Below are 18005 nucleotides of genomic sequence, written 5' to 3'. Positions count from 1 at the left end.
CTGTCGTCTCCTTCTCCTCCTGTCCCCAGTCCCTCTCAGGATCAGGGTCTTTTCCAGTGAGTCAACTCTTCGCATGAGGTGGCCAAAGTATTGGAGTTTCAGCCTCAGCATCAGTCCTTCCAGTGAACACCCAGGACTGGTCTCCTTTAGGATGGATTGGTTGGATCTCCTTGCAGTCCAAGGGACTCTCAAGAGTCTTCTCCAACACCACAGTTCAAAAGCATCAATTCTTCGGTGCTCACCTTTCTTCATAGTCCAACTCTCACATCCATACATGACCACTGGAAAAACCATAGCCTTGACTAGATGGACCTTTGTTGGTAAAGTAATATCTCTGTTTTTTAATATGCTATCTAGGTTGGTCATAACTTTCCTTCCAAGGAGTAAGCGTCTTTTAATAATCATGGCTTCAATCACCATCTTCAGTGATTTTGGAGCCCAAAAATATAAAGTCTGCCACTTTTTCCACTGTTTCCCCATCTATTTCCCATGAAGTGATGGGACAAGATACCATGATCTTAGTTTTCTGAATGTTAAGCTTTAAGCCAACTTTTTCACTCTCCTCCTTCACTTTCATCAAGAGCCTTTTATAGTTCCTCTTCACTTTCTACCATAAGGGTGGTGTCATCTGCATATCTGAGGTTATTGATATTTCTCCTGGCACCCTAATTCCATCGATCGTTTAAAATCTTCTCACAGAAAAATGCCAGACCCAGAGGTCTTCATTGTAGAATTCTATCAAGGAAGAAATAACATAAATTGTACCATAATTCTTTTAGAAAAGGCTTCCCTGGTGGCTTAGATGGTAAAGCATCTGCCTGCAATGCGGGAGACTCGGGTTCAATCCCTGGGTTGGGAAGATCCCCTGGAAAAGGAAATGGCCACCCACTCCAGTACTCTTGCCTGGAAAATTCCATGGATTGAGGAGACTGGTAGGCTACAGTCCATAGGGTCACAAAGAGTTGGACATGATTGAGCAACTTCACTTTCTTTTAGAAAACTGGAGATGAGTGGATACTTTCAGCTCATTTTTAGGACCACATTACCTTGATACTAAAAACAAATAAAGGTATTTCAAGACATAAAAGCCAGACATCAGTATCCCTCATGAATACAGAAGAAATTCTACCCAAATTTTAGCAGAGTCAAACAATGTATAAAAATGATAATACATCATGAACAAGCTGGTTTATCCAGAAAAATGCAAGTTCAACATTTCAAAATCAACACATTATATTAATATAGTAATCAAATAAGGAAAATGTTATGATTTTCTAAATATATGCAGAAAAAGCATGTGACAAAGTTTAATGTTAATTTATGATGAAACCTCTTAAAATGTTAGGAAAAGAATAAAACTCCTTCAATCTGATAAGGGGTATCTATCAAGCTCCAGAAGTTGGTAATGGACAGGGAAGCCTGGCATGCTGCAGTCCATGTGGTCACAAAGAGTCAGACATGACTGACCAACTGAACTGAAATGATGAAAAACTTGGACAATAAATGCTTCCAGTAGCAGCCTACAACTTCTTGCTGGCTTCAGAATCAAATGTTTTGTTGGTAGAAAACTTCTTCAGTATTATTTAGCAGGTCACTGGACCATAGGACATGCCACCCAGCTTACGATGATCTCCAAGGAAATCAAAGTTAGACTGCTTACAACTGGATGTTATTGATCATAGGTCTTGTCTTCTGCAGTGCTTACTTGGATGCCCCAGTGCAGAGGAACTCGGGATCTCCAAGCCCCTGTATAACTCTGTCAGTTCACAGCAGTGGATGTGGCCCATTGCTGGGAAGGTTGACCCCTAGAATGCAGGCTCCTTTAAATGAAGATGTTCCTAAACCCTTATCCTTGTTCTCTCATGACACCAAATGGCACCTTGACATAGCCTTTAACCTGTATTTGCTTATTACATAATTATATTTGGTGGGTTAAAAGTGAGAAATGAATGATAAAAATGTTTTCTTTCGTACCAGTACAACAATTCCTCCTGATAACTCTTCTTCTGTATCCTAGATCTGTAGACTTCTGGTGGAGGTTGTTCAGGCACTAGGTCGTATCTGGTTCTTTTGTGACTCCATGGACTGTAGCCCACTAGGCTCCTCTGTCCATGGGATTTTTTAGGCAAGAATACTGGAGTGGGTTACCATTTCCTTCTCCGTCTGGTGGAGGTTAGGGAGGAATAAATAAGGACTATCTGGAAAAGAGGTTGAAATCACCAACTCCTCATTGAAAATAAATTACACTGCTGAAAGAAAACCATAATTTAGAGTTTAGTCTCTTTCCATCTCCCCGCTAATCATTGTTCTTTGGTTACTAATAAATTGATTCTTGTAATAAAATGTGTGCATTTTTTCCTCTAAAGCATTTAGAAACCTAGATGGTCATGAAAATTTTTGTTTGCTTGAAGTGCTTCTTCCTGTGTTGTGTGCTGTGAAGTTTGGATAAGCAACACTGTGACTTAAAACACTTGTCAGAGCAGTTTGTGGATTGGCTTGATTTTTCACTTTTCATCTGGTTGTGTTTAGCAACATAAAGACTCTGCTTTTATTTCAGAATGAATTCCACTTAGTGACCCATCAGCAAGCATGCTCTGACCTTTCATAATCACAGCCAAATATGTTTTTAGCTCATTATCTGATACACTTTATTGTACCACAGGCTACGTGAGGAGCCCATGCACTCTCAGTGACCTTCACATGGAACTGAGTTTAGAAAGGTGCACAGATGGCATATAGTCAGTGTAAAAAAAAAAAATATATATATATATATTCACATATACACACAAATATATATATATATTTTTTCAATAAGTTGAACTAGTTAAAAATGGAAACTAGATTTTATTTAAGAAACTTTCAATAAATAATCTTCCTTTTTATACCCCCATATCCATTATCCAGAGATCCTATTTATGATTTTAGGAGAAAAATGTACCCTAGAAATGTGAGCTTACATTTTATACACCACACACTCACACAACACAGGAATATACTTTCCTTTATTTGGAATTAAAAATACAACCTCAGAAGTTTCCTATTTTTTAAAAAAAATGATGATTTCCTAACTGACTACTATTGTTCATCCCCTCCAGGACTGACCTCCCAGGTTGAGAAAACAAAGCCTGAAAAGAAGTCCAAATAATCTACCCTAAATTAAATCCTTACATACTTGAGGAAGCAGCTTGAGATCAGCTAACAAATTAACATATAACTTCATCTCCAGATGTGCCCTCTTGCATTTTTAAACCTATGCAGCACCAGTTATCTAATTTTATAAAGCCTGTTTATATTAAGAGCTACTAAATTATATATTTTGCAACTTTTCTTAAACTCAAAGTTTGTTTTTTAATAAGTAATTCATTGATATTTAACATGGGTCAGGCAAAATTATAATTGGAGTCCTAATTAAAGTTTTAAAAGTTGAGACCAAATATTCAGTACAGCATCAGGCTCTGATAATTCTTGGAGTCCCCCAAAATGTCCCGAGCAATCTGCATGTTGCATTTCTCTTGGTCTATGGAAATAAGTGGCAAAAGTAGTTGAAAGCAAATGAGCCATTCTTCCAATTTAATTCAAGATGTTTTCAGTAGTCTAAATAAAAGTCTTTAGAAACTGTTATTTTTTTCTTCTGATCTTTATAATGCCCCTTGAATTAAAAGCTAAGCTGGCACTTTAATTGTGGGCAGTCCAAAGCCGTGTATTCATAGACTGGAATGAATGCTAATTTGTCAGCCAGGCAAAATTATGCGTGTCCTTCTATCTTCCAATTTCCCATGACTGTTCACAGTTGGAGGTTGCTTTTCTATCCGGGTTTCACTGCCGTCTCTAGAAATCTTTCCAATTGAATCACTGAGATGTTTCCTGTTAGCAAGAGCTCAACTTCTCTCTCTCTTCTCCATCTCCCCCCACCAACCCTGCCCACGAAGCTTATGCCTTCTATAACAATATCTGTGAGTGCTGTACATGAAGGAGACACTATATGGATATTTTCAAAATTACATGTATTGAAGTCAAAGAAAAAATTTACAGGGGCAAACAGAAGGGGAAATAAACCATTTAGTAATCTACAGTGAGCAATACTGAAGATCCTTACTCGTTCTGGGAAAGGGTAAAGAATCTTGTTTGAAATTTATCATAAACTTTATTAACAGATGTGTGTTAAATTTTATTCTGAACAAGAAGATTTTTTAATAAGTTGCCATTTCTATATATGGCTGGAGAAAAACTCTACCTTTGCAAAGCAAAAGTAAATGGTAAGTAAAAATAGTAAAGACCAGTAATTGTGGAATGACATGCCAAGAATCCTCAAGAGCCAGTGAATTAGATGAGAGAACCCCAAGCAATGGAGTCACCCATAGTCAACCAGGGGAGCCCCACTTTGGACTGATAGTTCTAACTTGAGATTTTTGTGCTGAATTCTTAATCTGCCACTATAAAAACAAAGTTTTGAAAACCATTGAATTCAACATGAAGACTGTACAAAAAGAAACGCTTGAAGGAAACATAAATGTGCAGGCAGTTCTGAGCCTTGCAGCATGATATCAGTGTTTCTTGAAGATGAGGTCCTGCTTTATTTTGCTATTGCTTACTCTTTAGCATAGTGACACTTCCAGACATGTTATCACCATCTGTATCATCTTAGCCAGTCTCTTCTAGTAGAAAGCTGTTAAGATCTCTAGCAAGTCCGCTTCAATGTGATCCTCCAGCAGCCCTCGTCACTGGATGGATTCAGAGCATAGAAAGCATGAAGTCCTGACTCAGGTCCTCAGGTTACTCCTGATTGGACAGGAATCACCCCTGGAAATAAAGATCTCCTTTTTTAGTACTGTGGTTTTTAGAAGTCAGTGATTAAGCTCCTTCGATAGCTCAGTTGGTAGAGTGGAGGACTGTGGAAACAGTAATTGTTTAGGGATAGAAAACGAGGAAATCCAAAGTGAATACACTTATGGGAATTTGTAGGAATCCACTATTATGAGGACTTGAAGATTCTTTCAGTCTTTTGAGGGTGTGATTATATGTCAAGGATAGTCAAAATACAACTGCGATGACCATTTTCTCACCCCACCTCCCTCTCCCTCATTTTGTCTCACACATATTTTGTCAGTAACTTGATTTTACCTCTGTGACCCAGATTTTCAGCTTTGGCTCTCAAGGAGTTAACTTATTAGTTAGGTACTGCTCTTTCATTTTTGGATTCAATATCACAAGGGAATGAAAGAATTTGGATATACACAATAAACCAAGTAAGAAATATAACTTTATTTTCATAATCACATATTTTAAAACTGTGCATTAAGTATCATGTGTATTATCAATTTAAACCATTTAGTCTGCAGTAACATAAAATGAAATTTTCATGCAGCCCTTAGTCTTGTATGTTCCTAGGATATTATAGGGATTAGAAAACTATGGGCCACATTTGGTCTGCAGCATATTATATAGCCTGTCAGCTAAGAATGATTTTTGCATTTCTAGATGTTTGGGAAAAAATAAAAGAAAAATCATGTTTTATTACACAGGAAGATTATATGAAATTCAAATTTAGCATCTATAAATAAAGCTTTATTGGAACATTTGGGTATTGCCTGTGTCTGCTCTCACACTATAATGTTAGTTGATTAGGTGCAACCAAGACCATATGGCCTGCAAAGCCTAAAATATTTACTACTGGTTCTTTACAGAAAACATCTGTCAAACCCTGGAATAATGGACGCTTTTATTTATATCTGACTCTCCATCTTAATTTGGCATCATTCACTCTTTTCTCTGCTGGTTCTTCCTCTAACTTCCTGAGAAGATTATCTTTTCTCCTTAGACATGTTACTATTTTCCCTGAGTTGGCTCATGTTAACTCTTTGTTCTGTCATTTTTAAAAAAGTGTGAGGAAAAAGAAAGAAAAATTACCAGATTCCCTGTGCTTTGAGGGGACACAGAATCAAAGCTGTGATTTAAAGGTACATTCAGATTTAGACACTCACCATTAGATCTGGGCTAACATTTTCTGTTTCTTGAAAAAGTGAAACATTTTCTCCTTTCCTTCTCCTGCTTTGTAATGCATGCCTAACAGCTTATCAGTTGCTCAATAGTTTTGTTTCAGAGAAGTCAGAAGTTACACCTTGCAAGATATTTAGAGAATACAATAACAATCTAGCAGTCATTTAAGAGGTCCCTGTGGATCACAATAAACTGTGGAAAATTCTTCAAGAGATGGGAATACCAGACCACCTGACCTGCCTCTGGAGAAATCTGGATGCAGGTCAGGAAGCAACAGTTAAAACTGGACATGGAACAACAGACTGGTTCCAAATAGGAAAAAGAGTACGTCAAGGCTGTATATTGTCACCCTGCTTATTTAACTTATATGCAGAGTACATCATGAGAAACGCTGGACTGGAAGAAACACAAGCTGGAATCAAGATTGCCGGGAGAAATATCAATAACCTCAGATATGCAGATGATACCACCCTTATGGCAGACAGTGAAGAGGAACTAAAAAGCCTCTTGAAAGTGAAAGTGGAGAGTGAAAAAGTTGGCCTAAAGCTCAACATTCAGAACACGAAGATCATGGCACCCGGTCCTATCACTTCATGGGAAATAGATGGGGAAACAGTGGAAACAGTGGCAGACTTTATTTTTTTGGACTCCAAAATCACTGCAGATGGTGACTGTAGCCATGAAATTAAAAGACGCTTACTCCTTGGAAGGAAAGTTATGACCAACCTAGATAGCATGTTCAAAAGCAGAGACATTACTTTGCCAAGAAAGGTCCATCTAGTCAAGGCTATGGTTTTCCCTGTGGTCATGTATGGATGTGAAATTTGGACTGTGAAGAAGGCTGAGTGCCGAAGAATTGATGCTTTTGAACTGTGGTGTTGGAGAAGACTCTTGAGAGTCCCTTGGACCGCAAGGAGATCCAACCAGTCCTTTCTGAAGGAGATCGGCCCTGATATTTCTTTGGAAGGAATGATGCTAAAGCTGAAACTCCAGTACTTTGGCCACCTCATGCGAAGAGTTGACTGATTGGAAAAGACTCTGATGCTGGGAGGGATTGGGGGCAGGAGGAGAAGGGGATGACAGAGGATGAGATGGCTGGATGGCATCACTGTCTTGATGGACATGAGTCTGAGTGAACTCCTGGAGTTGGTAATGGACAGGGAGGCCTGGCATGCTGCGATTTATGGGGTCGCAAAGAGTTGGACACGACTGAGTGACTGAACTGAACTGAACTAGGATGCATAGTGATCCATCCTTTATATTTCTTTGTGGTTTAAGATATAGTTTTACCAACAACAAGAATTTACTGTATAGGACAGGGAACTATATATATTCAATATCTTACAATAGAGTATAATGTAAAAAATTGGAAAAAGAATATATATATATGTATATACACACACACATACACACACATATATGTGTAACTGGATCATTTTGCTATATGCCTGAAACTAATACAATATTGTAAGTCAACTATACTTCAATGTAAAGAAAGATATAGTTTGCCATTTGATATAGGACTACTTACTAACCTATCATTTTCTAGCAGATATTTTAGTGATATGATTTCTTATCATCCAGATACTGCCTGTCCTGAAAGTCATGCTTGATTGAAATGAATCTTGTTTCCTGGAGAAATCAGCATGGCATAGCAGCTTTGCTATTTCTAAACTCCCTTTGAATTTATCTATAGCACAGTAAAACTAGGAATAAGAAGCAATATGGCCACACTCAACCGCATCTTCCCTAGGTGTTTCATCCACAGGAACAGCTTTGGAGCTGTGAAAGCACTTCTGTAAGTGTTCTGAATTTAAATATGTGCAATGTGTTAATTATTACTCTATTTATAGAATGCTTTTTAGCTCACATATATTTTGAAGAAAAAGATAAGCTTACTGTATGGTATTTTTAAATGTATTGCATCCCCAACAAATGTTAGATAGTCGATCAATTTTTATAGCACAATTGACTATTTTAAAGTACAAGTAACATCCACTGTTTTTCTTGAATGTGTTAATATTCCTAAAGTTTATAAATGTATCTTTCATTTCTATTACAGGATTGTAGAAAAACTAAAAAAACCCAAAATCCAATGCAAACAAAATATTTGGGATGGTGAAAGATTAATTACTAAAGTGCTTTATAGCACTCTCCAGTACTGAATTTACATGCTTGTTTCTTGTCTGCCTCCCTCTTTAGAATATAAGTTTTCTTAGTGGGAATTTCAGCCTATTCACTCTGTTCCCATCACGTAGAGTCATGCTTGATACATAGTAGGTGCCCAATAAATATTTATTGAATGACGGAACAATAAGGCATTAGTCTGTAAAAACTGGAATAGTAAAATTAACATATAGGATGATATGAATTCTCTGCAGAAATTACTTTAAATGTCTTCATAATTCCAAGTTGAAAAAAGGATGGGAAAAGCATAGTCCATTTTGACAGTAAGAGGAAACTGCCATTTTTTTTTTGGTGATAGTAACATTTGAAAAAAGGATGTGTTTACACAGAAGTCAGGAAAAGGGAGTGTGTAGGTAGGAATTTGTCTATGTTTCATTTACCTTCAAGGAAGAGATACTCTTAACAGAGGACTAAAGTAAATAACAGAGAAGGCAATGGCACCCCACTCCAGTACTCTTGCCTGGAAAATCCCATGGACAGAGGAGCCTGGTAGGCTGCAGTCCATGGGGTCGCTAAGAGTCGGTCACAACTGAGCGACTTCACTTTCACTTTTCACTTTCATGCATTGGAGAAGAAAATGGCAACCCACTCCAGTGTTCTTGCCTGGAGAATCCCAGGGACGGGGGGAGCCTGGTGATCTGTCGTCTCTGGGGTCGCACAGAGTCAGACACTACGGAAGTGACTTAGCAGCAGCAGCAGCAGAGTAAATAGACCACAGCCCCTTACAAATAGACTTGCACTTGATTGACCGGACTCCTTGACATTTCTAGAAATAAATAAATATTATATTTAACTACACACACACACTATATATGTATATATAAGTACTTAACTGTATATAAGCACAAATTATGTGTGGAAAGGTGATACAAGAAAACTCTGGGGAAGCACGAAATTAGGGAGATGATTGAGGAAGTCTAAGGATCACTGAGAGGGCTGGCGGGGGTGGTCCTTGGCAAGGCTGTAAACAGGGGAGGGGGCAACAGGTCTGGTGCGGGGAGCAGTGCTGTTTCCAGAGACCTGCCTTCAAGTGACGGTCCTGTCCCAGGTCCCCGCCATCCAGTTAGAACTTAGGGGTGGCTTGGCTTCTCTAGGGATAAATGCTTGGCCCATTTTGTGAGATGATGATCTGTAAGAACCGTTTTGGTGAAGGAAATGGCAACCCACTCCAGTGTTCTTGCCTGGAGAATCCCATGGACGGAGTAGCCTGGTAGGCTGCAGTCCATGGGGTCGCATAGAGTTGAACACGATTGAAGCGACTTAGCAGCAGCAACAGCAGCAAGAACCGTTTAGAAGACTATCAGGGCTGTGTGTGTGTGTGTGTGTGTGTGTGTGTGTGTGTAATGATCAACTAATTCATCAGTTAAAATTTTTGTGGCATGCAGGATCTTACCGTGCAGTGGTCCCATAGGGAAACCCACTCATTAATTAAAATACTGCTCATCTGAGGGTGGCAGTTAAGAACTGGTCATTCAGCGACCTGGGCAGCCATGGTGGTCTTAGATTGCCAGAGGTATAATCTGAGACACGTAAGACAGGCTGAAGTGACTTTGGGGTGACTCCTGGAGCAGTTAAGCTCACAAGCAGCAAACGGGCCCACTCTACAATTTCACTAGTGATTTTTATCCCTGACAAATTCAGCTTAAAATGGGAAACAGAATCTCTCAAAAACAGAAATGAGGGGTTTCAGAAAGCCAACCTCTGACTAAGACCCCAGCCAGATTCATGTACAGTATGTACTGAGCTCATACTTGCAAGGCTTCCTGGGTAGCTCAGCTGGTAAAGAACCAGCCTGCAATGCAGGAGACCCCAGTTCAATTCCTGAGTCAGGAAGCTCCTGTGGAGAAGGGATAGGCTACCCACTCCAGTATTCTTGGGCTTCCCTGGTGGCTCAGATGGCAAAGAATCAGCCTGCGATGCTGGAGACCTGGGTTCAATTCCTAGGTTGGGAGGATCTCCTGGAGGAGGGCATGGCAACCTGCTCCAATATTCTGGCCTGGAGAATCCCCATGGACAGAGGAGCCCAGTGGGCTCCATGAGGCTGCACAGAGTCGGACACGAGTGAGTGACTCAGCACACAGCACATATAAGTCTGGTAAGAGTTCCTGAAACTGACCACCTTTAAGCATGGTGCTTTGATTGCTCTCATTTTGCTAAACTGTGACATCAGCCAGAGGCTAAACAGCTTTCTCAGGTTAGAGTTCTGTCTTGCTACCCTTTAATCTTCCAGAGGCCAGAGATCTCCACGGTCTAGTGTATTATGGCTATTATCTTAGTAAGATTAAGGTAGGTTAGGCTGTGATAACTAAAGAACAAAAACTATGCCAGATATTCTCTTTTCATTATTGTGTTATCTCAGATTTTGGTTTTGCTCTGTATGAAGGCTTTTGAATAAGAATTTGATTTTTTATACATATAGTTTTCTATATTACTATTTATTCTTCAGTGAACTTCTAATCTGTGTCTTTCAAGTTTTCAAATTTACAGGCATAGAAATGTTCATAATATTCCTTTAATATTAGTTTTCAAAAAGGAAGTATACCTACTACTCCCTAATTTTTCCATGTATGGCTAATTTATGTCCTTTTGTTCCTTAATCAGCGAATAGACATTTATCAACTTTATTGATATTTTTAAAGAACCAACTTTTGCTTTCATTAACTTTTCCCTTTATTCTTCTGCTTTATATTTTATTGACTTATTATTTTTATTACTTATTTTCTTCTACTTGGTTTGTGTTTAATTTTCTCTAGATTTTTTAGTTTAAGTAAAAACTAAGATAATTCATTAGGCACATTTTTTGTTTTCTAATGGAAACACCTAACACTGTGAATTTGCCTCTAAGTACTTTTTTCGATGTGAGCCAAAAGAGTTGATGTTTTCATTTTGATACACTGTACAGTATTGTCTAATTTTTATTGTGATACCCATGTAGGTTACTGCAGCATACTGAGTAGGGCCAAGCATATGGTACTATAAGTAAGGCCTTGTTGGTTGTCTGTTTTATATATAATAATGTGTACATGTTAATCCCAGACTAATTTATCCTACCTTGCCCTTTAGTAACCATAAGTTTATTTCTGAAATCTATGAGTCTGTTTCTGTTTTGTAAATAAGTTCACTTGTATCATTTAAAAAAATTAGATTCCACATATGCGTGATATCACATGATACGTCTTTCTCTGATTTACTTCACTTAGTATGATAATGTCTAGGTCCATCCATCTTGCTGCAGATGACGTTATTTTATTCTCTCTTATGGCTAAGTGATACTTCATTGTAGACAGGCACCACATCTTTTTATCCATTCCTCTGTCAATGGACATTTAGGTTGCTGGCATAATTGGCTACTGTAAATGTTGTTGTTAGTGGGCTCAGTCATGTCGGACTCTTTTTGACCTCATGGATTGCAGCACGCTGGGCTTCCCTGTCCTTCACCATCTCCTGGAGCTTGCTCAAACTTAGTGATGCCATCCAACCATCTTGTCCTCTGTCATCCCCCTTTCCTCCTGCCTTCAATCTTTCCCCCAGTATCAGGGTCTTTTGCAGTGAGTCAGCTCTTCACATCAGGTGGCCAGAGTATTGGAGCTTCAGCATCAGTCCTTCCAATGAATATTCAGGACTGATTGCTTTTAGAAATGACTACCTTGATTATCGAAAAAATATGAGAGTTCCAGAAAAACATCTACTTCTGCTTTATTGACTATGCCAAAACCTTGTCTGTATGGACCACAACAAACTGTGGAAAATTCTGAAAGAGATGGGAATACCAGACCACCTGACCTGCCTCTGGAGAAATCTGGATGCAGGTCAGGAACCAACAGTTAGAACTGGACATGGAGCAACAGACTGGTTCCAAATAGGGAAAGAATAACATCAAGTCTGTGTATTGTCACCCTGCTTGTTTAATTTATATGCAGAGTACATCGTGAGAAACGCTGGGGTGTATGAGGCACAAGCTGGAATCAAGATTGCTGGGAGAAATATCATTAACCTCAATATGCAGATGACACCACCCTTATGGCAGAAAGAGAAGAAGAATGAAAGAGCCTCTTGATGAAAGTGAAAGAGGAGAGTGAAAAAGTTGGCTTAAAACTCAACATTCAGAAGACTAAGATCATGGCATCTGGTTCCATCACTTCATGGCAAATAGATGGGGAAACAGTGGAAACAGTGAAAGACTTTATATGGGGGGGGGGCTCAAAAATCATTGCATATGGTGATGGCAGCCATGAAATTAAAAGACACTTGCTCCTTGGAAGAGAAGTTATGACCAACCTAGACAGAATATTAAAAAGCAGAGACATTACTTTGCCAACAAAGGTCCATCTAGTCAAAGCTATGGCTTTTCCAGTAGTCATGTATGGGATTGTTCTGTTTTAAGGGTGATTTCATCTGCATATCTGAGTTTATTGATACTTCTCCCGGCAATCTTGATTCTGGCTGTGCTTCATCTAGCCCAGCATTTTGCATGATTACTCTGCATATATGTTAAATAAGCAGGGTGACAGTTTACAGTCTTAATGTGTTCCTTTCCCAATTTTGAACCAGACTGTTGTTCCATGTCTTGTTCTGTTGTTTCTTGACCTACCTACAGGCTTCTCAAGAGACGGGTAAGGTGTTCTGGTATTCCCATCACTTTCAGAATTTTCAAGTTTGTTGTGATCCATACAGTCAAAGGCTTTAGTGTAGTCAATGAAGCAGAAGTAGATGTTTTTCTGGAATTCTTATGCTTTTTCTATAATCCAATGAATGTTGGCAGGTTGATCTAGGTTTCTCTGCCTTTTCCAAATCCAGCTTGAACATCTAGGAGTTCTTGGTTGAAGCCCTTGGAGGATTTTGCTCATGACCATGCTAGCATGTGAAATGAGTGCAATTGTTTGGAAGTTTGAACATTCTTTGGCATCATCCTTCTTTGTGACCAGAATGAAAACTGACCTTTTCCAGTCTTGTGGCCACTGCTGAGTTTTCCAGTTTTGCTGGCATACTGAGTGCAGCACTACAACAGTATCATCTCGTAGGACTTGATATAGCTCATCTGAAATTCCATCACCTCCACTAGCTTTGTTCGTAATGATGCTTCCTAAGGCTCACTTGACTTTGCACTCCAGGATGTCTGGCTCTAGGTGACTGATCACACCATGGTGGCTATCTGATTCATTTAGGTCTTTTTCTTACAGTTCTTCTGTGTATTCTTGCCACCTCTTCCTAATTTATTCTGCTTCTGTTAGGCCCATACCGTTTCCATCCTTTATTGTGCCCATCTTTGCATGAAATTTTCCCTTGGTATCTCTAATTTTCTTGAAGAGATCTCTACTCTTTTCCATTTTATTGGTTTCTCATATTTCTTTGCATTGTTCACTTAGGAAAACTTTCTTATCTCTCCTTGCTATTCTTCGGAACTCTGCATTCGGATGGGTATATCTTTCCTTTTCTCCTTTGTGTTTCACTTCTCTCCTCTTCTCAGCTATTTGTAAGGCCTCCTCAGACAACCATTTTACCTTTTTTCATTTCTTTTTCTTTGGGTGATTTGATCACTGCCTCCTGTACAGTGTTACAAACCTCTGTCCATAGTTCTTCAGGTACTCTGTTTATCAGATCTAATCCCTTGGGTCTGTTTATCACTTCCACTGTATAATCATAAGGGATTTGATTTAGGTCATAGTTGAATGGCCTACTGGTTTTCCCTACTTTTTCAATATAACGTCTGAATTTTGCAATAAGGAGCTCATGATATGAACCATAGTCAGCACCAGGTCTTGTTTTTGTTGACTGTATAGTACTTCTCCATCTTCGGATGCAAATAATATAATAATCTGATGTTGGTAGTGACCATCTGGTGATGTCCATATGTAGAGTTGTCTCTTGTGTTGTTGGAAGAGGGTGTTTTCTATGACCACTGTGTTCTCTTGGCAAACTCCGTTAGCCTTTGCCCTGCTTCATTTTGTATTCCAAGGCCAAACTTGCCTGTTACTCCAGGTATCTCTTGACTTCCTACTTTTGCATTCCAGTCCCCTGTGATGAATGATAAGTACATCTTTTTTGGTGTTAGTTCTAGGAGGTCTTGTAGGTCTTCATAGAACAAATCAACTTCAGCTTCTTTGGCATTAGTGGTTGGGGCATAGCCTTGGATTACTGTGATATTGAATAGTTTGCCTTGGAATTGAACCAAGATCATTCTGTTGTTTTTGAGATTGCACTCAAGTACTACATTTTGGACTCTTTTGTTGAGTATTAGGGCTACCCCATTGTTTCTAAGGGATTCTTGCCCACAGTGGTGGATATAATGGTCATCTGAATAAAATTAGCCCGTTTCTGTTCATTTTATTTCACTGATTTCTAAAGTATCAATGTTTACTCTTGCCATCTCCTGTTTGACCACTTCCAATTTACCTTGATTCATGGACCTAACATTCCAGGTTCCTATGCAGTATTATTCTTTAGAGCATCAGACTTTACTTTCACCACCAGACATACCCACAACTGAGTGTTGTTTCTGCTTTGGCTCAGTCCATTTCTTCTAGAGCTATTTCTCTGCTCTTCTCCAGTGGCATTTTGGGTACCTACTGACCTGGGAAGTTCATCTTTCAGTGTTGTATGTTTTTGCCTTTTATATTATTTATGGGATTCTCAAGGCAAGAATGCTGACGTGGTTTGCCATTCCTTTTTCCACTGGACCAAGTTTTATCAGAACCCTCCACAATGACTGGTCCATCTTGGGTGGTCCTACTTAGCATGACTCATAGTTTCATTGACTTAGACAAGGCTGTGATCTATGTGATCAGTTTGGTTAGTTTTCTTTGATTGTGGTTTTCATTCTGTTTGTTCTCTGATGGATGAGGATGAGTCTTGTGGGAACTTTCTGATGGGAGGGACTGGCTGTGGGGAAAACTGTGCCTTGCTCTGGTGCCCAAGGCCATGCACAGTAAGTATTTAATCCAATTTTCTGCTGATGGGTGCACTGTTTCCCTCCCTGTAGTTTGGTCTATGGTAGGGATAATGGTGACCTCTTCCAAAAGAACTTATGCCAGCGTGACATGCCTCCCAGTATTACTGCAGTCAGTGTCCCTGACCCTGTGGCAGGCCACTGTCGACCCATATCTCTGCTGGAGACTCCTGAACACTCACAGGAAAGTCTGGCTCAGTCTCTTGTGGGGTCATTACTCCTTTGTCCTGGGTCCTGGTGCACATAAGCTTTTGTTTGTGTCCTCCAATAGTCTCTGTTTCCCCAGTCCTGTGGAATTTCTGTTATCAAATCCCACTGGCCTTCAAACTCAAATTCTCTGGGAGTTCTCAGTCTCTGTGTTGGATCCCCAGGTTGGGAATCTGTTGTGGGCCCTAGAACTTTAGCATCAGTGTGAAAACTTCTTTGGTATAATTATCCTCAAGTTTCTGAGTTGCCTGGTTGGTGGCTCTTTAGTGGGGCTAATGGTGACCTCCTCCAAGAGGACTTATGACACATGCTGCACCTCCCAGGACTGCTCTGCTGCAGCCAGAGCCTCTGTCCTTGTGGCAGGCCACTGCTGACCCATGCCTCCACAGGAGACACTCACACACTCAAAGGCAGGTCTGGCTCAGAGTCTTGTGGAGTCACTGCTTCTTTCCCTGGGTCTGGGTGTGCACAATGTTTTGTTTGTGCCCTCTGAGTGTCTCTGGCAGGTACATGGTTTGATTTTTAAATCTACTGTAAATAATGCTGCAGTAAAAATTGTGGTGCATGCGTGTTTTCGAAGTATGTCTTTCTCAAGATATATGCCAGGAGAGAGATTGTTGGATCATATGGCAGTTCTATTGTCAGTTTTTTAAGGAACCTCCATACTGCTTTCCATAGTGGCTCCACCAGTTTACATTCCCACCTTGATGGCTCAGTGGTAAAGAATCCGTCTACTGTGCAGGAGATGCAGGAGATGTAGGTTCAATCCCTGGGTCAGGAAGATCCCCTAGCAAAGGAAATGGCAACCCACTCCAGTATTCTTGCCTGGGAAATCCCATGGACAGAGGATCCTGGTGGGCTACAGGCCAAAAGGTCACAAGAGTCAGACATGACTCAGCATGCACATGTGCTACAGTGTAGGAGTGTTCCTTTTTCTCTACACCCTTTCTAGCATTTACAGTTTTTAGGCTTTTTGATAATGTCCATTTTGACCAGTGTGAGGTGATATGTCATTGTAGTTTTGATTTGTATTTCTTATATAATTACTAACATTGAGCATCTTTTCATGTTCCTCTTGGCCATCTGTGTGTATTCATTGGAGAAGAATCTTCAGATTCTTGTGTTCAGATCTTCTGCCCATTTTCTGATTGGGTTGTTTGCTTTTTTGATATTGAATTGAAGGAGCTGTTTATATATTTTTGGAGATCCACCCTGTGTCAGTTATTTTGCTTGCAAATACCTTCTCACATTATATATGTTATATTTTTTAAATTTTATTTGTGGTTTTCTTTGCCTTGAAAAAGTTTTTAAGCTTACTTAGATTCCATTTGTTTATTTTTGTTTATTATCAGTGCTCCAGGAGGTGAATCCAAAAACATATTGCTGAGATTTTTGTCAGTGTTCTGCCTATGTTTTCCTCTAAGATTTTTATAGTGTCCGGTTTTATATTTAGGTCTTTCCTCCATTTTGAGTTTATTTTGGGGTATGGTGTTAGAGAATGTTCTCATTTCATCTTTACATGTTATTTCCAATTTTTCTAGCAACACTTATTGCAAAGACTATCTTTTCTTCATTGTATATTCTTGCCTAATTTGTCATAGATTAGGTGACAGTAGAAGCGTGGGTTTATTTCTGGGCTTTCTATCCTGTATCGTTGATCTGTATTTATATTTTTGCGCCAATACCATACTGTCTTTGTGACTTTAGCTTTCTAGTATAGTCTGAAGTTTTGGAGCCTGATTCCTCCAGCTCTGTTTTTTTCTTTCTCAGGATTGCCTTGGATATTCTGGATCTTTTGTGTTTTCATACAAATTTAATTTTTTTGTTTGTTTGTTTTAGTTCTGTGAAAATGTCATTGGTATTTTGATAGGATAGGGATTGCATTGAATTGCCTTGAATAGGATAGTTGTTTGGCAATATTGATTCTTCTAATCCAAGGACATGGTATCATATTTGTATCTGTATCATATTTGATTTCTTTTATCAGCATCTTATAGTTTTCAGAGTACAGGTCTTTTTCCTCCCTAGATAGATTTATTCCTAAGTATTTTATTCTGTTTTATATGATGATAAGTAGGATTGTTTCTTTAATTTCTCTTTCTAATATTTCATTTTTTATATAGAAATGCTAGAGATTTCTGCATATTAATTTTGTATCCTGACAATTTACCAAATTTATTGATAAGTTCTAGGAGTTTTATGATAGCATTTTTAGGATTTTCTATGTATAGTATCATGCCATCTGCAAATAGTAGCAGTTTTACTACTTCTTTTCCCATTTTGATCCCTTTTATTGATTTTTCCTCTCTGATTGCCACGGCTAGGGCTTCCAGAACTATGTTGAATAAAAGTGGCAACGGCGGACATCCTGGTCTTGTTCCTGTTCTTAGAATGCTTTCACTTTTCAACGTTGAGAATGACATTATTTGTGACTCTGCCATACATAGCCTTTGTTATGTTGAGGTAAGTTCCCTCTATGCTCACTTTCTGGAGAGTTTTTTTTTTTAATCGTAAATAGATGTTAAATTTTGTCTTAAAGCTCTTGCTATATCTATTGAGATGACATGGTTTTTATTCTTCAGTATGTTAATGTAGTGCATCATGCTAACTTGCATATATTGAAGAATCCTTGCATCTCTGAGATAAATATGACTTGATCATGATGTAT

The 18005-nt window shown here is 39.0% G+C and overlaps 1 long non-coding RNA gene across 1 annotated transcript in view; it reads left to right on the top strand.

Annotated features, from left to right (window-relative positions):
* The window catches only part of LOC133253830 (uncharacterized), a 321191-nt gene that overhangs the window by 129895 nt on the left and 173291 nt on the right, over nt 1-18005 (top strand). The window contains exon 2 of the long non-coding RNA XR_009738468.1: nt 17662-17800. This is a non-coding gene — a long non-coding RNA (uncharacterized LOC133253830). The remainder of the gene's footprint in view (nt 1-17661; nt 17801-18005) is intronic.

This window comes from Bos javanicus, chromosome 9 (assembly GCF_032452875.1).
Source record: "Bos javanicus breed banteng chromosome 9, ARS-OSU_banteng_1.0, whole genome shotgun sequence".
Lineage (NCBI taxonomy): Eukaryota > Metazoa > Chordata > Mammalia > Artiodactyla > Bovidae > Bos > Bos javanicus.
The sequence above is the reverse complement of the archived record's forward strand: the minus strand, read 5'-3'. Positions and strand labels throughout refer to the sequence as shown.